Below are 23,747 nucleotides of genomic sequence, written 5' to 3' on the forward strand. Positions count from 1 at the left end.
TCTTCTTCCTCATCTTGTTCTGTGGTCTTCTGCCTTCTGTTCTTCGTTTTCTGTATCTTCTTCTGTGTTCTTCTGTGTTCTTCCGGTCTTCTGTTCTTCTGTTCTTCTGTTCTTCCGGTCCTCTGGTCTTCTATCTTCTGCCTTCGGCTCTTCTGCCTCCTCCGTCTTCTTCTCCCCGCGCCTGCCCTCCTGCTCCTACCTCATCCCCCTCCCTCACTCGCATCCCCCTCTCTATCTCCCCTATCTAACCCGTTCACTATCTACCTCCCTCACTCCTCCTATCTACCTATCTCTCTATCCCACTATCTAACTCCCTCACTCTCCACCTCCTCCTATCTTCCTATCTCTCTATCTATTTCCCTATCTATCGATTTCTCTATCTATCTATTTTCTCTATCTACTTCTCTATCTTTCCCCCCTTCCCGCCACCCCCTCTATTACCTATCTTCCTATCCTCTCACTCTACCTCTCACCCTCACCCACCTCTACAACCCCCCCTCCCCTAACTTCACAACCCTACTCCTATCTTTCTCCCTAATCTCCTAAACCTCCTAACACTCACCCCCCTCCACCCTTAAACCCCCCTTCCCCAGCTCTTCTCACTCTACCTGTCCCCCCTCCCTCGCCCTTTCCCGCCGTGACCTCCTGCACGCCCTCGCCCCCAGCTCCCATTCGCCCCCAGCTGACCCCTCCCCCCTCCTACCTCATATGGCGGCCGCTGCGCGTCCGCGCAGCGGGCGCGCTGCTGGCGCGCCGGAGGCGTGCCAGAGGCAAGCCCGTCTGCGCCACGACCCCTGGTCCCAAGCTCTCCCAAGCCCCGCTGATCCGCTACGACCCCACCACCCTCCACGCCCTCAACCCAGGACGCTCCAACATCTGCTTCCAAGCTCACCCCAAACGCACCCATGGACCCTTCGCCTGCAACTCCTGCAAACGCATCTTCCACCACGCTACTACCACGACAACAAGCCCACGCGCCATCAACCACCTCAAGTGCATCCTAGTCAACGCTCGCTCCGTCCACAAACACGCCGTCGAACTCTGGGACCTCCTGGATTCCACAGCACCGGACGTCGCCTTCATCACGGAGACCTGGATGAATGCCTCCTCTGCGCCAGACATCGCCACCGCCATCCCCGAAGGCTACAAGATCTCCAGGAAAGACCGCACCAACCAAGCAGGAGGAGGTATCGCCATCGTCTTCAAAGACTCCATCAGCGTCACCACCTCCACCGAAGACACCCCTCTCGCCGCTGAACACCTGCATTTTCAGATTCGCACCGACCGGAGGACCACCCTCAGAGGATCCCTCGTCTACCGTCCTCCCGGACCACGCTCCCCTTTCAGCGACGCCATCGCCGACTTCATATCCCCGCACGCCCTCGCCTCACCAGACTACATCCTCCTAGGCGACCTCAACTTCCATCTGGAACAAAACAACGACCCCAACACCACCACCCTGCTCGACAACCTCGCCAACCTCGGCCTCAAACAACTGGTGAACACCGCCACCCACATCGCCGGACACACGCTTGACCCTATCTTCTCCGCCTGCAAACACGTCTTCTTCAGCCACACCTCCGCCCTACACTGGACCGACCACAGCTGCGTCCACTTCACATTCCGACGCGAGACCCGCCACCTCCGCACTCAACCCATCCCTCATCGACAGTGGAACAAGATCCCTGAAGAGCAACTCTTCTCCGCACTAGCCGCCAACCAACCCACCCTCACCACCGACCCCAACGACGCAGCCCTCAAACTCACAAACTGGATCTCCAACTGCGCAGACAACCTTGCACCCCTCAAACGCACGCATCGACAGACCAACACCAAAAAACCTCTCTGGTTCTCTGACACCCTCAAAGAATCAAAGAAAACTTGTTGCGCCCTTGAGAAAGCCTGGCGCAAGGACCACACCGCTGACAACATGAACGCCCTCAAGAACGCTACCTGCGAACACCACCACCTGATCCGCGCTGCCAAAAGGAACTTCTTCACCGACAGACTGGACAAAAACAGCCACAACAGCAGAGAACTCTTCAGCATCGTCAAGGAGTTCTCCAACCCCAGCGCCAACGCCAACGCCGTCACGCCCTCACAGGATCTGTGCGAATCCCTCGCCACTTTCTTCCATCGCAAGATCAGCGACCTCCACGACAGCTTCAGACACCAGACCCAACCAAACACCACCAAACCCGCACCCCCGGCCATCACCCTCAACAACTGGACCCACATCAACACGGAAGAAACCAAATCCATCATGAACTCTATCCACTCCGGCGCCCCTTCGGACCCTTGCCCGCACTTCATCTTTAACAAAGCCGACGACATCATCGCCCCGCACCTCCAGACCGTCATCAACTCTTCTTTTTCTTCTGCTACCTTCCCCGAATGCTGGAAACACGCCGAAGTCAACGCCCTACTAAAGAAACCTACGGCTGACCCGAGCGACCTGAAAAACCTCCGCCCCATCTCTCTTCTGCCTTTCCCAGCCAAAGTAATAGAGAAGACCGTCAACAAACAGCTGACCACCTTCCTGGAAGACAACAACCTGCTCGACCCCTCACAAACCGGATTCCGAACCAACCACAGCACTGAAACTGCCCTCATCTCAATCACAGACGACATCAGAACCCTGATGGACAACGGTGAAACAGTCGCCCTCATTCTCCTCGACCTCTCAGCTGCCTTTGACACCGTCTGTCACCACACCCTAATCACCCGCCTCCGCTCCACCGGGATCCAAGGCCAGGCCGAGGACTGGATCGCCTCCTTCCTCGCAAACCGTTCACAAAGAGTTTACCTCCCTCCGTTTCGCTCAGAACCCACCGAGATCATCTGCGGCGTACCTCAAGGCTCATCACTCAGCCCGACACTCTTCAATATCTACATGAGCCCCCTCGCCAACATCGTACGCAAGCACGACATCATCATCACCTCCTACGCCGACGACACCCAACTTATACTCTCCCTCACCAAGGACCCCGCCAGCGCCAAGACCAACCTACAAGAGGGTATGAAGGACGTCGCAGATTGGATGAGGCTCAGCCGCCTAAAGCTGAACTCTGAAAAAACGGAAGTCCTCATCCTCGGCAACACCCCGTCCACCTGGGACGACTCCTGGTGGCCCACGGCCCTCGGCACCGCACCGACCCCCACAGACCACGCCCGCAACCTCGGCTTCATCTTGGACCCTCTTCTCACCATGACTAAGCAAGTCAACGCCGTGTCCTCCGCCTGCTTCCTCACCCTCCGCATGCTCCGTAAGATCTTCCGCTGGATCCCCGCCGACACCAGAAAAACCGTGACCCACGCCCTCGTCACGAGCCGCCTGGACTACGGCAACACCCTCTACGCCGGGACCACAGCCAAACTCCAGAATCGCCTGCAACGCATTCAAAACGCCTCGGCCCGCCTCATCCTAGATGTACCCCGCAGCAGCCACATCTCCGCACACCTGAGACACCTGCATTGGCTCCCTGTCAGCAAAAGGATCACCTTCCGACTTCTCACCCATGCACACAAAGCCCTCCACGACAAGGGACCGGAATACCTCAACAGACGCCTCAGCTTCTACGTCCCCACCCGCCACCTGCGCTCCTCTGGCCTCGCACTTGCTGCTGTCCCTCGCATCCGCCGCTCCACGGCGGGTGGGAGATCTTTCTCCTTCCTGGCGGCCAAGACCTGGAACTCCCTCCCCACGAGCCTCAGGACCACCCAGGACCATTCCGCTTTCCGGAGACTCCTAAAGACCTGGCTGTTCAAGCAGCGATAACCCCCCCTTCTTTCCCCTAGCGCCTTGAGACCCGCACGGGTGAGTAGCGCGCTTTATAAATGTTAATGATTTGATTTGATTTGATTAGTGTATCATTCTATAAACTCTTAGTAGGTCTGTTAAGCTTTGGATACGGTTAACATAGACGTCATACATTACTCATAGAACAAATTAAATGAATTAATTATTACTATTCATAATATCTCCAGTTGAGCTTGCAACCATATATATATGCCAACACTGTAATCCAGAATCGACTATGTTCACCAATATGGTTAAGTAATTAGCTCTACATACCCCTACTGCTACTATTGTAAACTGGACCCGCTTTGTCTGCCCAACTTTGAATTTGCAAACGTTCAACTTAACCAACATGATCATAAGTTGAAGGCAAGTTTCAAACTACAGAGGAAATACTATATCACCCATATATATTGTGTCAGCTGAATCCGCTTACCTAATTGCCAGCCACATTGTGTACTTTTTCCTTTCTGCGAGCACGTTCGTTCAAAACACGGTAATTAATCGGCATTTAAATAGCATGCTATGCGTGTTGTATACGCAAGCCGATAGCCTCATTCCAAATAGTCCTACTTCAGTTACGACCTCCCTCAGAACAAACAATAAACATAAAAAACAGACTAGAATACTAATCTTCACTGTGTGTGCTGTGAGGTTTGTGATATATTCATATTGATTAAGCTCTGTATATAATCATAAAACGTAATCTAAAATTGGACAAATTAATTAGTATTATCCCTCCTGACGCTGGTGTAACTTGAAGCCATATTAATACGTTTACACTTTTGATTTCTGATCCATCACGTCCATCAATATGGTTGGCTACATGTGTCCATACTGACGCTATTGTATATCAAATCCACTTTGCCTGCCCGAACTTAAAGTTACACTAGTTTTAAGTTCTCTAATGTAGTTATAAGTACACAATGACTTCTAAACTTCCATGAACTCACTCTATCACCCCTAAAGATTTGATTAACTATATCCGCTTACCTAATTGCCTGTCGAGGTGTGTTCTCGTGTCTTTTCGTGCGATGCGAGTACGCTCATCAAAAAACCAGTAAGCATTCAGCATTTAAGTAGTTGGCTCCGCGTGTTGTATACGCGAGCACGTAACCTTATTCTGATTGGTCCTATTTCAGTCCCAACCTATCTCCGAACCCAAATTTAAAATGAAGAACAGACTAAGGGGGTGATTCTAACCCTGGCGGTCGGTGATAAAGCGGCGGCCAACCCGCCAACAGGCTGGCGGTCCAAAAAATGGAATTCTGACCCTGGCGGGAACCGCCAACAGAGACCGCCACTTTAACACTTCGACTGCCACGGCGGTACAGACAAACAGCGCAGCGGTCACTGCCAACAGACAGGTGGCAGACAATGTACCACCCACAGTATCATAACTCACCAATCCGCCACCTTTTCCGGGGCGGGAGCCCCGCCGATAAAAACACGGCAGAAACAGACTACGAACGGGAAAACGCTCACCTCTACGCACTCCACGAGGAAGGAGGACAGCATGGAATCCGAATTAAACATCCTACCTGCTCTCGTCTACCTGCTCATCTACCACGAGTACGAACGCCGGCGCAGACGACAACGGTGAGTACTGCACCTACGACACACGGGAGGGGGGAGGAGGAAAGCTTACGGCACACACATATGCGACCCCCAAACTATGTACACACCAATGCAGAGCAACAAGTCACAGTGACACCACCCAAACCCCCCTGAAAAATGCAAAGACATAATTAAATTGTGAATAAAAATTTATGTACAAAATAGGCTCTGAAAAGTATTGGTCAACTAGCCAAAAAATCAATATCAAAATAATTCTATATACATTGCAATGGATAACCGAGGCAATTAGTCCTGCACATCAAAAGAAAATCGAAGTGTCCGTGGGCCAAAGTGTAACAACACAAGGGCAAAGCCCACACAGGAGACCTGAGTCCTTTGGAGAGAACACTGCAGGGGCATCTGATGAAAAAACTACAGGCACCTCAGGGGGAAGGGAAGGGGGGGTCACCACAGCCACATGAGTCCACGACGCCAGATCCACGAAGGGGCCACCATGCCTACTGTGCCATCCTGGGGAGTGCAAAGCCACAGTCTCTCAAGTCTCTACAGTAGGTGGGTTGCCCACTGTTCCATCCTGGGGAGTGCAAAGCCACAGTCTCTCAAGTCTCTACAGTAGGTGGGTTGCCCACTGTTCCATCCTGGGGAGTGCAAAGCCACAGTCTCTCAAGTCTCTACAGTAGGTGGGTTGCCCACTGTGCCATCCTGGGGAGTGCAAAGCCACAGTCTCTCAAGTCTCTACAGTAGGTGGGTTGCCCACTGTGCCATCCTGGGGAGTGCAAAGCCACAGTCTCTCAAGTCCCTACAGTTGGTGGGTTGCCCACTGTGCCATCCTGGGGAGTGCAAAGCCACAGTCCATCAGGTGGATTACAGTCTCCACTGGTCAAGGAGGAGGCATGGTGGGCACAGTGAACCGTTAACAGTGCATGCAGGAAGGGCCCAGCGGAGCGGTGCTTGACAGGAAGGGCCCAGCGGAGCGGTGCTTGAGACGGCGGGGCCCAGCGGAGCGGTGCTTGACAGGAAGGGCCCAGCGGAGCGGTGCTTGAGACGGCGGTGCCCAGCGGAGCAGTGCTTGACAGGAAGGGCCCAGCGGAGCGGTGCTTGAGACGGCGGGGCCCAGCGGAGCGGTGCTTGAGACGGCGGTGCCCAGCGGAGCGGTGCTTGACAGGAAGGGCCCAGCGGAGCGGTGCTTGAGACGGCATTGCCCAGCGGAGCGGTGCTTGAGACGGCGGGGCCCAGCGGAGCGGTGCTTGACAGGAAGGGCCCAGCGGAGCGGTGCTTGAGACGGCGGTGCCCAGCGGAGAGGTGCTTGAGACGGCGGGGCCCAGCGGAGCGGTGCTTGAGACGGCGGGGCCCAGCGGAGCGGTGCTTGACAGGAAGGGCCCAGCAGAGCGGTGCTTGACAGGAAGGACCCAGCGGAGCGGTGCTTGAGACGGCGGTGCCCAGCGGAGCAGTGCTTGACAGGAAGGGCCCAGCTGAGCGGTGCTTGAGACGGCGGTGCCCAGCGGAGCGGTGCTTGACAGGAAGGGCCCAGCGGAGCGGTGCTTGAGACGGCGGTGCCCAGCGGAGCGGTGCTTGAGACGGCGGGGCCCAGCGGAGCGGTGCTTGACAGGAAGGGCCCAGCGGAGCGGTGCTTGAGACGGCGGTGCCCAGCGGAGTGGTGCTTGAGACGGCGGGGCCCAGCGGAGCGGTGCTTGACAGGAAGGGCCCAGCGGAGCGGTGCTTGACAGGAAGGGCCCAGCGGAGCGGTGCTTGACAGGAAGGGCCCAGCGGAGCGGTGCTTGAGACGGCGGTGCCCAGCGGAGCAGTGCTTGACAGGAAGGGCCCAGCGGAGCGGTGCTTGAGACGGCGGTGCCCAGCGGAGCGGTGCTTGAGACGGCGGTGCCCAGCGGAGCGGTGCTTGACAGGAAGGGCCCAGCGGAGCGGTGCTTGAGACGGCGGTGCCCAGCGGAGCGGTGCTTGAGACGGCGGGGCCCAGCGGAGCGGTGCTTGAGACGGCGGGGCCCAGCGGAGCGGTGCTTGAGACGGCGGGGCCCAGCGGAGCGGTGCTTGACAGGAAGGGCCCAGCGGAGCGGTGCTTGAGACGGCGGTGCCCAGCGGAGCGGTGCTTGAGACGGCGGGGCCCAGCGGAGCGGTGCTTGAGACGGCGGGGCCCAGCGGAGCGGTGCTTGACAGGAAGGGCCCTGTTCAGCGGTGCTCTTCTGCACGGCGGGGCCCTGTTCAGCGGTGCTCTTCTGCACGGCGGGGCCCTGTTCAGCGGTGCTCTTCTGCACGGCGGGTCCCTGTTCAGCGGTGCTCTTCGGCACGGCGGGGCCCTGTTCAGCGGTGCTCTTCTGCACGGCGGGGCCCTCTTCAGCGGTGCTCTTCTGCACGGCGGGCCCTCTTCAGCGGTGCTCTTCTGCACAGCGGGGCCCTGTTCAGCGGTGCTCTTCTGCACGGCGGGCCCTGTTCAGCGGTGCTCTTCTGCACGGCGGGGCCCTGTTCAGCGGTGCTCTTCTGCACGGCGGGGCCCTGTTCAGCGGTGCTCTTCTGCACGGCGGGGCCCTTTTCAGCGGTGCTCTTCTGCACGGCGGGGCCCTCTTCAGCGGTGCTCGTCCAGTAAGTCAAGGGAGCCAGACCTGGCCTGGACTCCCTGCTCAGTCGTCCTCCGACCGTGCTGTTGCTGGACCCTTCGGTGAAGGAGTCCTGGGCCCTTTGGTGTCCTCCCTAACACCCGGGATGGGGCTTGTGGGGCCCTCCTGCTCCGCGCTCCTGCTGGCTGACTTCTCCGCCCTGCTGCCCTTTCGCTCCTTAGATGGGGCTCTCGGGCCCTTGCCTCCCCTAGATGTTGTGGCTGGTGAAGTGGGCGAACTTTGCTCCTGGGGGGCAGCCGTGTCAGTCCTCTCACGGCGGCCCTTTAGTTTCCTGGTCCTCTTGCCTGGGGGGGGGGCTGGCTGTCCTCTTGCTGCTGATTGAAGTGTCACTGCTGGCAAAGGATGGACTCCAGAACCCATGCACCACAGTGACACTCGAAACTGGGCTGGTGGTGGCTGAGGTGCTCTTGGTACTCTTTGCAGATGGAGGGGGTGGGTCAGGGGAGGGAAAGAGGTTAAGATTAGCGAGGAAAAGTTTTTTAGGACCAAGGTAAAGGGTAGGAGTAGTGGTGATGGGAGTGGAGGAAGAGGATGTGGTTGTAGGAGAGTCAGGTGTGCTGTCTTTGGGTGCAGGTGCTTGTGCTGGAGGCTGTCGTGAGGTGGATGGCTGTTGGGTGGTTGTCTGCCTGCGTTTGTATGTCTTGGAAGAGGGGGTGACAGACACAGTGGGAGAGGACACAGGGGACGTGTAAATGGTAGTGGGGGTGGTGACTGCACGTGTGCGGACTGTACTGGAGGGTGTGCTGGTGATGGAAGCACTGGCTGATGGTGGTGTGAATGCAGGTGTGAGTGTAGACGTCACAGGGAGGGAGGAGGGAGACGAGGAGGAGGGGGACACAGAGGTGGTAGTGACTGTTGGAATGTCTGCATCTGGGTGTTGCTTGGGTGAATGCTTGTGGGTTCTGTGGTGCTTGTGTCTGGATGAGCTGCCCTTGGGTGTTGAGGTGTGTGCAGGCTGGTCTGATGGTGTAGATGGGATAGGCTGAGGAACAGGAGACAGAGACAGGGTGGAGGCAGTCAGAAGAGGGAGGCTGGAAACAGGGAAAATGGCTGCCGTCAGTGCTGAGGCCAGAGCATTGAACGATCGTTGATGGGCAGCCTGACCCGAATGAATGCCCTCCAGGTAGGCATTGCTCCGATGCACCTCCCTTTCTACCCCCTGGATGGCATTCAAAAGGGTAGTCTGCCCAACAATGATGGTCTGAAGGAGGTCAATGACCTCCTCACTGAGGGCAGCAGGGGTGACAGGGGCAGGGGCTGAGGTGCCTGGGGCGAAGGAGACGCCCGCCTTCCTGGGCGAGCGGGCACGGAGCGTAGGCTGAGGGGCTGCTGGGAGGGCGGGGCTGGTGCGCTAGGGAGCTCCCATCCGAGGACGTGTCGGTGTCGCTGGTGTCACCACCGGTCCCCGTTGTGGTGCTCCCCTCGCCCTCCAGATCACTGGTGCCCTCGGTGTCTGTTCCTGGGCCCACCGGGGCCTTGTGACTTGCAGCTCCCTCGTGCTCCGATGCCAATTCTCCTCCGCCTGATGATGCTAATGCACACATGCACAAGAAGATGAAGAAGAAGGGTGGGGGGAGAAAAACGAAGACCAGGTTGAGTGCATGCAATGTCAACACCGTTGGCGGAGAGGACAGACACAGGAGCCTCATGCACTAAGCCGCGCATTCGGGGTACACTACTCAGTACTTCTGACTAGGACAACAGGTCTAGAGACGACAAACGCGCACATGTGTGATGCTGGACCATCGATAGCTGTACTTGTCACCCTACAGAGGTGGGGGCCGGGAGCACAGGGCCATGCCTAAAGGAGAGGACTACACTACAGAAAGCGCCCTGGCCTAATGTCACCCACAACCCTCCTCCCCCACCCAGACGCCTCCACTGCGCAGAAAGATAGCAGAATGTGCTGATACTCACCCCCTTGTGTCTGCTGTGATGTCCTCAAGCGCCCATCCAAATCAGGGTAGGCCACCGCCAGGATCCGGGACATCAGGGGGGTCAGGGTACGACTGGCACCCCTCCTAGGTTGGGAGGCCATCCCCAGCAGTGACTCGGCGGTCTTCCTGGTCCCGCGGCGGATGTCCTCCCACCTCTTGCGGCAGTGGGTGCCCCATCTGACGTGGACCCCCAGGGCCCGGACTTCCTTGGCGATGGCACGCCAAATGTCCACTTTCTGATGGGCGCTGACCTATTTGACATGTACAGGGTGGGAAGGAAAAATTCATAAATTTTCTGCATGTTAGATGTGATTGGCCCCCCCTCCCCAACCTTGCCATATGGCACATGCTCTCATCTGTTGTGCGTTGCACTCCTCATTCGCCCCCCACCCCACCAACTTACATCCACCCCACTCCACACAGGCATAGCCCATTCAATGTGCACCCAGTGTACTTACCTATTGGTCTGGAGGACCGTAAAGTAACGCATACTGGGGGAGGACCCCATCCACAAGTTTCTCCAACTCCTCAGACGTGAAGGCAGGGGCCCTTTCCCCAGTCGCAGCAGCCATTGTCACTTCCAAACCGAGGTCACAGCAGCACTTGCAGTATAGGTCCTCTCCTGTGGATGATCAGGTCTCGAGTGATTAAGCAGATAGAAAATGGCGGTCACGCCCGCGGCGGTGCGTACCGCGGCGGTGCGTACCGCGACCGCCGGCGCACCTCGTCATTGGCTCCTGAAACCCATAGGCTTCAATGTTAACCAATGCGGCTTCGTATAGCGGTCTTCGACCGCCTACCGCCACGGTGTGCCACGCCAGCGCATTGACCTCACATCCCATTGTCCCACTTCACAGGTCAGGCAGCCGCCATTTCAAGGGCCCACATGGCATAATTTGTACTGCGTCACACAGGCCTAGGCCTTGCATTGCCACACATACACGCCTTTCAATACATAGATAATCGTGTGCTAGGCATGCTGTGGTGAACGTACCTGTGATTTGCTTGACTCTGTGCTCCATGTTGTCCTTCCTAGGCACCGTCCGCTGGGACTTGCGAGGAGAAGGATGAATCCTCGCGTGTACCGACCGCTGGTGGACCTGTCGACAATGGAAGAACGCCATATCATACTACGATACCGACTTGACCGAGCCACTATACATGAACTGTGTGCCCAGCTGGAGCCAGCCCTGATGTCCCCCATCCGCCAACCCACAGGAATTCCCCCTCTAGTGCAGGTTCTGTCAGTCCACCATTTTTTGGCAAGTGGCTCATTCCAGACAACAGTGGCCATGTCATCTGGAATGTCTCAGCCTATGTTTTCAAGAATTTTGTCTGCCCTGACGAAACACATGCGGAGCTACATTGTATTCCCTGAGGAGGTTGATTTGGCCACTGTGAAGGGTGATTTTTATGTCCTTGGACATATACCCAACATAATTGGTGCCATTGATGGGACCCATGTGGCTTTAGTACCCCCAAAAGACGATGAGCAGGTGTACAGAAACAGGAAAATTTACCATTCTATGAACGGTCCAGGTGGTCTGTTTGGCTGACCAGTACATCTCCCATGTGAATGCCAAGTTCCCTGGGTCAGTGCATGACGCGTATGTGATGCGTAATAGCAGCATCCCTTATGTGATGGAACAGCTACAGAGACAACGTGTGTGGCTAATTGGTGACTCTGGTAACCCCAACCTGCCTTGGCTATTGACCCCAGTGAGGAATCCCCGGACCAGGGCAGAGAAACGGTACAATGAGGCCCATGGGCGAACTAGGAGGATCATAGAAAGAACCTTTGGCCTCCTGAAGGCCAGGTTTAGGTGCCTGCATATGACAGGGGGATCCCTGATGTACTCACCAAAGAAGGTGTGCCAGATCATCGTGGCCTGCTGTATGCTTCACAATCTGGCATTGCGACGTCAGGTGCCTTTCCTGCAGGAGGATGGTCCAGATGGTGGTGTTGAAGCAGCTGTGGAGCCTGCGGAGAGTGAAAAGGAGGAAGACGAAGAGGACGACACAGACAACAGGGAAAGAGTTATCCAACAGTATTTTCAGTAGCACACAGGTAAGAATCACCCACGCCATTTAACATTTCCTGAAAGCCCCCTGCATCTTTACTTTGTGTATTTCCCCCCAGTTCTTTTAAACTGATGTGTGATTTTACCTTCCCTTTTCAGTGCTGTATGACCCACTGCGTGACTTCTGCTTGGTTAGCCCATGGACTAATGCTTATTGACATCGGTATGTTGTCATCACAAAAATAACAGAACATTATTGATCAGTAATGTGTTATACATTTGTAAATAATACAGGCTGACTCCTGAATGATTTCAGTGCAATGAGTGATTTATTTTTAGTGCTAGATATTGGTACATGATATTAAAACGGTGATGGGTGAGGGTGGAGTTATGTCCATGGCAGAGCCCAGTTCTCAGTTTCACAGGTGCATTGTCCATATGCCTGTGGAAGGATGGAGCAGGGGCAGTTCAAGGTTGGACAGGGTGACACTGTGGGACAGTGGGATGACATCAGGGGGTATCTTATGCTGGCGGGGGTCTTGGCATCCTACTCTGTCTTCCTGTGAGATCTCAGGTTCCTCTTGCGGGGTGGTTGTTCTTCAGCAGGAGGTGGGGTTCTGGTGGGCCGTCGTTCTGTGGGGGCCTCCTGACCACTAGCACCGGCGGAGGTGGTAGGCTGTTCCTGGCTAGTGACAGGGGCCCTTTGTGGTGCCACATGGTCCCGCAATGTGGTTTCTATACGGTTGAGGGCCTGGACTATGGTCCCCATAGCGGTAGCGATGTTCCTGAGTTCATTGCTGAACCCCATGTACTGTTCCTCCTGCTGTGCCTGGATCTCGGTGAACCTGGCCAGTACCGTCGCCATCGTCTCCTGGGAGTGATGGTATGCTCCCATGATGGTGGTGAGGGCCTCTTGGAGAGTGGGTTCCCTGGGCCTGTCCTCCCCCCCCTGTCGCACAGCAGCCCTCCCAGTTGCCCTGTTTCCCCGGGCCTCTGTCCCCTGGACGGTGTGCCCACTACCACTGCCCCCAGGTCCCTGTTGTTGTTGGGGTGTTGGGTCAGCCTGGGTGCCCTGTAGTGGCGGACACACCGCTGCTTGACGCGTCCTGGAGACAGAGGCATGGGCCCGCTGGGTGGGAGCTGTGCTGGTGTTCCCAGAGGGGGTTGGGTCTGCTGTGGCCTGTGTCTGTGTGTGGGGAACCGACTGCCAGAGGTCCCCGATGGTCCGGGCTGGTCATCAGGTTCTAGGTCGACAGAGCTGCTGTCCTCGCTGGGGGCCTGTTCTGGGGGTGGGATGGACAAATCTGGACCCTTCGTGGCGGTGTGTTGGCGTTCGGGCCCTGCAGGGGTAAAGGAGTATGGTTATTGTTTCTGTGTGTGCCATGGCGTGCCATGGCGTGCATTTTGAGTGCCCTTGTCCCCCAGTGCTGGCATTCCCTTGTGGGAGGTGTTGTGAGGGTGGTGGGGGGGGGTGTATGGGTATGTGCAATGGTCATGCTTTGGTGGTGGCTGTCTATGGTTTGTGTTGGCATTCAGGGGTTGGTGTTGTTTAGGGTGGGTTGTGCTGGTGAGACATTGGCAGGGAGGTTGTGTGCTGGGGGGTTGAGATTGGGGGTGAGGGGGGGGTTGGCATGCTGGTGGTTGGGGGGGGTGAAGTAGTTGAGATTCGACTTACCAGAGTCCATTCCTCCGTGTACTCCAGCAAGGCCATCAGGATGCATGATGTTTACTACCTCTTGCTCCCATGCTGTGAATTGGGGTGGAGTGGGTGGGGGTCCGCCGCCAGTCTTCTGCACAGCGATGTTGTGTCGCGACACCATCGAGCGCACCTTCCCCCGTAGGTCGTTCCATCGCTTTCGGATATCTTCCCGATTTCTGGGATGCTGTCCCACAGCGTTGACCCTGTCTACGATCCTTTGCCATAGCTCAGCCTTCCTTGCTAAAGTGGTGTGCTGCACCTGTGTGCCGAAGAGCTGGGGCTCAACCCTTATAATTTCCTCAACCATGACCCTGAGTTCTTGGTCCGAGAACCTGGGGTGTCTTTGGGGTGCCATGGGGTGGTGTGGATGAGGTGTGGGGTGGTGTTTGTGGTGATGTGCGTGGTGATATGTGGTGATGTGTGCGTAAATGTGGTGTGGGTGATGAAGTTGGGTTCCTGTGTGTGTTGGGGTTTTCGATTGCTGTGCTCGCTCTCTCTATCTCTATCTCTATCGCCTTCTCTCTGATTTCCAACTAGTGGGGGTTTGTGGGTGATGTGGGTGTGTGTTTTATAGTTGCTTGGATGTGTGGGAGTGTTGTTTGTATGTGTCTCAGGTGTGTGTATTTCAAATTGTCCAATGTGGCTGTGTTTTGGAGCTGTGTGTGTATTTTGAGCGCAGCGGTGTGTACCGCCAATGGAATACCGCGGTTGAAAGACCGCTGCGTGGATTCGTGGGTCAGAATGGCATGGGCGTGTTTGTGTTGGCGTGACGGTGGAGGTTTGGTCATCTCCAGTTTTCCGCGGCCCGCTGATGAGGCGGCCTTCCTTGGATGTCGGGTTTTTGGCGGTTTCACAGTTGGTGGTCAGAATGACCGTGGCGGTTTACCGCGGCCGCGGCGGTAGAATGGCGGACTTCTGACCGACGGTAAGGGCCTTTTACCGCCGAGGTCAGAATGACCCCCTAAATAATTATATCTATCTGTGTCTGCTGTAAAGTTTATGATATACTTGTGTCTCAGGCTATTACCGTATTTCCTCTTATATAAAGTCACAACTTGTAGTATTTCGATGATATAAATGTAAATGCTAAGTCAATCTTGTAGCTGTAGAAAAATGAATTAAATATATACATTCATATTCATTCAAGTTTCCTATTGTCATTCAGCACTCTCTATGCTAATGCCATCAGGAGATATTTGAACAAGCATGTTACACTTACAGTGTCCTGCTATTTGAATGAATAAATCATATTGAAGCAGTAGAAGACTTACAATATGTTGTCTGTTACATCCAAGTTAGAGAAGTTCATCATGAGCAAAACAATACCAATATCAATAAAAATGTATTATTCAGGAAATTATAACACAGTCTGCATCACTTTCTGCTTCTTTCTGGTATTGTCTTCCATCATTTTCAACTGATTGTAGATACATTTATTGGACTTGGCCCTTTCTGCAGGGTCATCCCTAATCTGTTTGCCTTTCTCCTCCATTTTTAATTACCTCATTTTTGCTGGCCTTAAGACTCTGTGCACTTTACCACTGCTAACTAGTGCCAAAGTGCTTGTGCTTTCTGCTCTAAACACAGTAACATTGGCTTATACCCAATTGGCATATTTAATGTACTTATACGTCCCTAGTAAAGTGGCACTACATGTGCCCAGGGCCTGTAAATTAAATTCAGGACTGCTTGTGCTACTCACCTATATAACCCTTTAAAACATGTCTCTGGCCTGCCATTATAGCCTGAGTGTGCAGTTTTTAACTGCCTTGTCAACCTGGAAAAATAAATGTTTTTCCAGGCCCAAACCTTCCTTTTTAATACATAGAAGTCACCCCTAGAGTAGGCCCTGACCAGCCCAGAGGGCAGGGTGTAGTATATTAAAAATGAGAACATGTAATTTTACATTTTACATGCCCTGGCAGTGAAAAATTCTTAAATTCATTTTTCACTATTGCAAGGCCTATCTCCACCATAGGATAAAATTGGTGCTGCCTTATTACACTATATAAGTGTACTTTCCAAATGGGAAAAGAAAACCAGTTTATATTTGGTGTCTCTGGAATCACAGATGATGCCAGTGAAGTCGGATTTTAAATTACAATTCAGAAAATGCTACTTTTAGGAAGTATATATTTTATTCACTTCTAGACCTGTGGATACTCTGTCAGAAAGAAGAACTCCTCTGCTTCTACAAGGAGTGCCTTTCTGCTGGACTGCTGCTCTGAAGGAACTGTTGCCCTGCTGACCAGCTTCCTACTGCCTGCTTGCCTTGGTGAGGACTGGACCTTCTTCTCTTGAACCCTGAACCTAGACTGACTCCAAGGGCTAGTTGGGTAGCCTCCTGAGCTGAAGCCTTGGGGACATAACAGACTTCCAACAACCTTTGTATGTACACCTGGACTCTGCCATTTGTGAGTCTGTCTTACCAAGTGGTGCCAGCCCAGTCGAGGAGCGTTAGAAATGGGCTTAGGGTGCTCCTCTTGCCTTTGTGGATCCTATGGAACCAATGCATCTCCTCTGTTGCACAGCGCAAAACTGAGAAGAACTGACAAATTGCTGCTACTGCAGCTTTTTGGAAAAAAACACATTACCCCAACTGTGCAACGCATCTTCAGCAAAAGCCCTCACATCCTGCGGCGCCGGCAGCCTCTATGATGATGCTGGACTCTGCATCACAGCCTCATAGTTCTTCGGAACCAACACATCACCCTGACTGTATGTTGCATCCTCAGCACCAGACTTCGCATCAAAAGTCCCGTTGACTGGATTCTCAATGATGACATAGGCCCTTGCTTCGCAGCCTAGATGCATCTCGGAACTGATGCATCGAGTCGGCTGTGTGAAGCATCTTCAACATGGATCCATGCAACGCTCCGTACACCACGATTTAAGGTACATTGTTTTGAGGGCCTAACTGGATCCCTGTAGCTGGCACATGCCCCACCGTAGTCGGCCTGAGCTTGTGACTTTGTCCTAGTCTGGCAAAACCAGATATCTACAGTTCAATCACTCAATCAATCAAGCATTTGTAAAGCGCGCTATTCACCCGCTAGGGTCTGAAGGCACTGAGTGGGGGGAGAGATTGCTACTGCTCGAACAACCAGGTCTTGAGGCGTTTCCTGAAGGTTAGGAGGTCCTTGGTCTGTCGTAGGTGGACAGGGAGGGAGTTCCATGTCTTGGCGGCGAGGTGGGAAAAGTATCTGCTGCCGGCTGTAGTTCGGAGGATGCGAGGGACGGAGGCGAGGGCGAGGATGGCGGAGCGGAGTTGGCGGTTGGGAGTGTGGAAGGTGAGTCACTTGTTGAGGTAGGCAGGGCCAGCATTGTGGAGAGCTTTGTGGGCATGGATGAGGAGTTTGAAGGTGATCCTCTTGTTGACAGGGAGCCGGTGTGAGTCTCTGAAGTGAACTGAGTTGTGGTTGCGGCGTGGGATGTCGATGATGAGGCGTACGGAGGCGTTCTGTATACGTTGCAGTTTTTTCTGGAGCTTGGTTGTGGTTCCAGTGTAGAGAGCGTTGCCGCAGTCCAGTCTGCTGCTGACGAGGACGCGGGTGACCGTCCTTCTGGTTTCGGTGGGGATCCATCTGAAGATCTTTCAGAGCATGAGTAGGGTGTTGAAGCAGGAAGATGAGATGCCGTTGACTTGCTGGGTCATGGTGAGTGATGAGTCTAAGATGAAACCTAGATTGCGTGCATGGTTGGAGGGCGTCGGAGCGGTTCCTAGGGTGGCAGCCACCAGGAGTTATCCCATGCGGAGTGGTTGGAGCCGAGGATGAGGATCTCTGTCTTGTCTGAGTTCAGTTTAAGGCGGCTCTTCTCCATCCAGTTGGCGGTGGCATGTAGTCCGTCGTGGAGGTTGGTTTTGGCAGTGGCGGGGTCCTTGGTGAGTGAGAGGATCAGCTGGTTGTCGTCGGCGTAGGAGACAATGTTAAGGTTGTGGGATTGGAGGATGTTGGCGAGCGGTGCCCTGTAGATGTTTAAAAGGGTTGGGCTGAGGGAGGATCCTTGGGGAATACCGCAGATGGTCTTGGTGGCTTCAGAAAGGAAGGGAGGGAGGTGGACTCTCTGGGTTCTGCCGAAGAGGAAGGATGTGATCCAGTCCAGGGCCTTGTGGCAGATCCCTGCATTGTAGAGGTGAGATCGGAGGGTGTGGTGACAGTTGGTGTCGAAGGCAGCCAAGAGGTAGAGGAGGATGAGGGCAGCGGTTTCGTCTTTGTCGAGCATGGTCCTGATGTCGTCGGTTGCGACGATGAGGGCGGTCTTGGTGTTGTAGTTCCTATGGAATCCGGATTGGGAGATGTCCAGTGTGTTGTTGTCCTCCAGCTGGAGCTTTATACTTTTTGGCACAATTTTTACTCCTTAAAATTTGATATCTCTGGTTCTACTTATTGGATTTTTGTCATTTTTCATCTTGTTTTATTTATTAAAGAAAGTTATATTTTTCTAACTTGGTGTGGGATAATTTTTATGTGGTGTTTTCACTTTATTATTGCTTGAAGTGTTGCACAAATGCTTTACACTTTGCCTCTATGTTAAGCCTGAATGCAGTGTGCCAAGCTACTTGGGGTTGAGCACAGATTAATTTAGGGTTGGCTTGTGCCTCACCCTGACAAGTTTTGTGATTGCTAATTGACCAGGGCTCACACCACAGTCAACCAATAACCCAGTTGCTCACAATGATCTTCAACATTCTCCATCTTAAACTCTTCTTTCATTCTCAGCGATCTCCTCTCATGTTTGTACACACAGTTGTTAATTAGACACTCATAAAATGTTAGCAAGAGAAACAGGACAATTTCTCAAATCATCTTAATTACAGGAGTTAAAATTAATCTTAACGTTCCTCCTTAAATTATAAATCCATTCACCAACCTTGCTAAAACCTTTCCCTATCTCACTAATCTAGGTATCTACAGTCTCCCAATGCCATGCTCTTCTAAAGCTTGATGTTCACGAGAGACCTTAGTTGTATTATGAATAAAGACATTTATAACTGTGCTATGATCAGGTACCACAGTGCAACATCTCAAAATCATCAGTAGTACCTTGCAAACACCGCCTTCCTTTGCAAGAAGATTATATAACACTAAATGGTTTTGCATTACCATAGGGCGTATAGTGATTAGCTCAGGATCCATTTGAGTTACAGCACCAGCTGTACCTGAAGCAAGCTTATCCACCAATGTACAGAAGTGTCTAGTTTTCAAATTGTTCAAAGCCACACTGTTAGACCTGACATCCTTATGGTGGTCTTGCCTCAGGCATGTTGCCTTTTTACCTCCTGTTTTGTTGCTGTATCTTTCTGTTGCTCTTAGGACTCTAAGCACTTTACAACTGCTAACCAGTGTTAAAGTGCATGTGCTTCTCCCCTAAACATGGTAACAGTGGTGTATCCACAATTGATTGTATTTAATTTACCTGCAAGGCCTTTGTAAAGTAGTATACCATTTACCCAGGGCCTGTAGATTAAATGCTACTAGTGGGCCTGCAGCACTGATTGTGCCACCCACTTAGGTAGCTATGTAAACATGTCTCAAGCCTGCCACTGCAGAGCCTGCCTATGTGTGCACTCTCACTGCCACCATGAGTTGGCATCTAAAAAACTCTTGCCAAGACCAGAAGTCCCCTTTTTTTTACATACAACTCACCCCAAAGGTAGGCCTGAGGTAGCCAATAGAGCAGGGTGCCATTTAATCAAAAGGCAGGACATGTACCTTTACATTTTTCATGTCTTAGAAATGAAAAACTCCTAAAGTCATTTTACATTACTGTGAGGCCTGGCCTTCTCATAGGCCATGTAGAAAAACACCCTTTTTGACATGGTTATCCCCCACTTTTGCCTTGCTTCAGATGTGGCTTCAACTGTTAGTGCACTGGGTCCCTGCTAACCAGGTCCCAGGTGCCAGATCTCTTTCCCCAAACTGCACAGTTGTTTTGCACAATTGGCAAACTCCTGACCCATCACTGTAAGTCCCTAGTAAATGGTACCCCTGGTACCAGGGTCTGGGGTACAAAGAAAGGTCCCTGAGGGCTGCAGCACCAGCTGTGCCACCCCCAAGGATCCCTTACCAAACCCACACAGTACTGCCCTTGTGGACTGTGTGTGTTGGTGCAGGCTAAATTGAAAACACGACCTGTAACACACCCCTGTGTGTCAAGTCCCCTATCATTGCATGTGCCAGGTGTAAATCACCTCTAAGGCAGGATGCATCAAGGCATATGTGAGGGCATATATGCATAAGCAGATATGTGCCTGCTATGTTTCTGTCGATTCTGAGAAATAGTAAGTGAACAGGGAGGCCATTTGAAATGCGTGTGCTGGACATTGATCATTACGAGTTCCCCAGCTACATGATAGCTTCTCTGAATCCTGGGATGTTTGGTATCAAACATCTCAGAATACTAAACCCTCAATGATCTCAGTAATGGATGTAATAAATACACACAGAAGGCACCTTAACGGTACACTCTCAAAACCTACCAGCTACTAGTGTGCTGACTGACTGGGCCTGACCAGTTCAGCCACTATAGACACGTTTCTGCCCCCCCAAGGTGAGAACCAGCACTCTTGAGATAAAAGCCTGCACTGGGTGGTGGTGTTATCACCTCACCCAGGTGGGATGGACATTCCAGGGCGGGAAGCTTTAAAAGCCTAGCCACCTTTGTAATGCGACCCAGGTCTCTCCAGATGGTGGAGATGACCAACCCCCCTGTCCTGACCCCACTTTTCCTGGCAGTCCCATCCCTAAGGTGGATGAGCTGAAGTGGATACTACATTTTACATTCCTCCATCTTGTTTGGAAGGAATTAAGCTACTAGGGTTAGGGTTAGGGTTATGCCCACTACCCAGCGGAAGTGGTTTTAGAAAGGGTGTGGTCACCCTAAAGGTGGGCAGCCCATTGGCTACCATCTGGCACTCTATGTAACACCCCTAAATTGAGTATTTAGGTGGCACCCCTGAACCCTAGAAATGAAATCCTGACTACTTATGAAGTAAAGGACAAGGAAGAGTCACCCTTGCAGAAGAGGAAAAGAAGAAACAGCTGACTTGGAACCAGCCCCTTCGGCCTGCCTGCTGGCCTCAACGGACTCACCTAAAAGATGACACTTCCTGCAGCTGAACCTTTGAGAAGTCAAGAGGACTGCCTGCCTCCTACAAAGACGCAGACTCCCATGAGCAGAAGAACTACTCTGCAACAAAGTTTTAAGAAAGGACTCTTCAGTCCCTGGAACAGCAAGGACCCAACGTCCAAAGTGACCTCTGCTCCCGACGACTACGACTCAAGGTGAAGCCCACCAATGGTGCCAGCTCAGTTCCCCAGCTGTATAGAGTCCTCTAATCAGGTTTACCCCTCTTGGACTTCCCCAAGGTGCACTGCTATTGTGCACTTCAGCCCAGTTACATTTTATTCAGCATCGCTTTATTTTTCTAGCATTAGCCACATTTACAGTGTTGTTTTATTTTCTCTATCTAGGTGTTCTTTCACCTAGGAAAGCACCACATTCTTAGCATTGCATTCATTTCACTTTGTGCTTTCCTCAAGGCTGCAGCCAGATATTCACAGAAACATACACATCCTTACATGGGGACATTTTTCCTAGAACATCCATTGTTTTATTATAAAACACTTCTCTATCCCATACACATTAGAGGGAGATTCCAGCCAGATGACCACACCTGCATGCTGATTGCTGATCGTCTTCGCTACAGCTTCTTGCTTAGACTACTGAATCTCTGGCTTACATGGGAATGGTGTATTTCTAGAAAACAGGCTTCCTTGCTCAAGTATGGGAGATGATGTCTTCCCAAGGGGGAAACCTGAAGGGCAGATTGGGGCTTATCACGCTGTGCTCTAACATAGCTTAGGTGGGAAACAACTATATTGTTTCTAGTGACAGTATGGTGGGACTGTTGCTGGGTTTCACTCTCCTTGTCACAATTTTGCTTCTAGTGTGTTTTATCATCCTACATATTGCAGTACATGCCATTTTATCTAAGATGCCGTTACTTCAATAAACCTTATTGAACATTACTCTACTTCTGTTCGTCTTTGCATGTGTGAGACTAATGTAACTGAGAGCAAGGGATGAGATCTGATCGACCATGATTCCCCTGAGCAGCCCTCTCTGTCATGCGCCCGGTTGTCACAATCATCCCTGCTCTCGCGTGGAGAGGACACACTGCTAGTTGGCAGGAAAAACCTGGATTAGGCCGACAGGTGTCACATTGTGTGGTATTGTACTCAGTACCCTGCAATCCAGGTGATTCTGCTGCCCAAATCCAGTAGTCTCATTAGAATATTGAGAAACTTCACGACATGGTGCTGCAAACGTTTGGTCAGGCACTAATTTTCGGATCCTCCGAAGTATCCCGGTCTCACTATGTGCTAAAGGCACCTCAATACTATATATGGAATCGTCTGTGATATTGAGGATTCCCTCCTCAACTAAGTAGGTAGTACCTAACTAACGCTGAAGGTTGTTCAAGCTTGAACCATAAAAGGATGAATCCCCATTTGGTGCCCTTTTATCTGAACAAATACCTTTACCATTACCAATGGCAAACCTGCAACGGATAGTAATTGCAGCAAACATGCGACCACCTCTTACTGCACACTTAATGGCAAATGGCCTAACAGGCAAGGGGGGTCAAGTTACATTTGCTGTTGAGGCTCATCTAGCCTACAGTACAAAAACTTTTTATTCTTGGGTCACTTTTGCAGCAGTTGATGGGAACGCAAATGCATTTCATCACTACACACCTGCTAACATACCTACACAATACAGAGCATATGCATATTTAGAAATACCTTTATCTTATCAAGACCATAATAATTGGCTTGATGGCGCCCTACCACATACAATACTACACATTAGGTTATGTCCTTTGAGCAATGATGGCCCGACTTGGCCTTTATTGGCCACCCTGAAGCAGCAACTTTGGCGGTAGCTGAGTTTTGCCACCTACATACAGAGCTCACAGCAACATACAGACTGCTAGTACAGTTTGTAATGCAAACATTAAATACAAACCCAGCACGTGCTTCCCCAGTGCAACCACATGCAGTTGTGCCATGCATTAATCCTGTAACTGTACATTCGACCATGGGTAAAGTACGCGCCAAACGTCAGGAAATTCCGTTTTGGTTAGCTCAAAAAATTAATGCACTGGAAGCAGTTTTCCCCCATACGGGACCTCAGGATAAACACAGAATACTCACTATGTGCTTGCCATTTGGGATAGTTCCCACAGTAGATAACTGCAATACTTGGGGCATGGTATTTGCTACTCTTTATACTACCTCACACAGTACACCAACACTTGCCAATCTTCCAGAGGTGTTAAAACAGATTTAAGACGAATACGGGGCTGCCCGGGCCCTGGATTGGGGGATGCAATTATTGGGCAATTTTGCCACAGTATTCTCATTAATATTAAGTAATCTCAAGGGGGAGGCAGTTGCACTAGCAGTGCATATGTGACTCCAGGATGTTCCTGTACAGAATCAAGAATGTGAGCTGCCAAAGATTATCGCTGAGACCTACTCTAGTATTGGTCGAGATAGTCTGGGGGCCAGACCCATTAAAGAACAAGGTAGATCTAATGAAGATTCTACTAAACAAACACCTGAAGGTTTTAAAAAATGCTGGGATAAAAAACAACAAAGGGGAGAATCTCCACACTCGAGACCCCTCAAAACCACTATAATCTTAGAAATAGAGATAATATAAAAAACCCTGACAGATATCAATATACTGATACACGCCAATCTTGTTAATTTCAGGACTCACCCGAAAAATGCAGTGAGAGAGGTGGGCGGTCAGTGTAGCAAACAGAAAACGTGAAACTGAGAAAGGACTCACACACTCGTCTGATGTTTCAGTTAAGAAAGAAGAGAAACTTCCCCTACGAAAACCCCAATTCAAAAGTGTCAGCAGTTGTAATACGACATGCCACTCAGGAAGAGGGCTTTACTGAAAAACAGGAAGTGGGCACTAGCACTGCTAGACAGGGCAGCAGAGGTCACAATAGCTCGCTGGGATCTTCAAGAGCATCTCGAGGTGAAAGCAACTGATGGCTTC

Source organism: Pleurodeles waltl, chromosome 3_1 (genome assembly GCF_031143425.1).
Source record: "Pleurodeles waltl isolate 20211129_DDA chromosome 3_1, aPleWal1.hap1.20221129, whole genome shotgun sequence".
NCBI classification, from domain to species: domain Eukaryota; kingdom Metazoa; phylum Chordata; class Amphibia; order Caudata; family Salamandridae; genus Pleurodeles; species Pleurodeles waltl.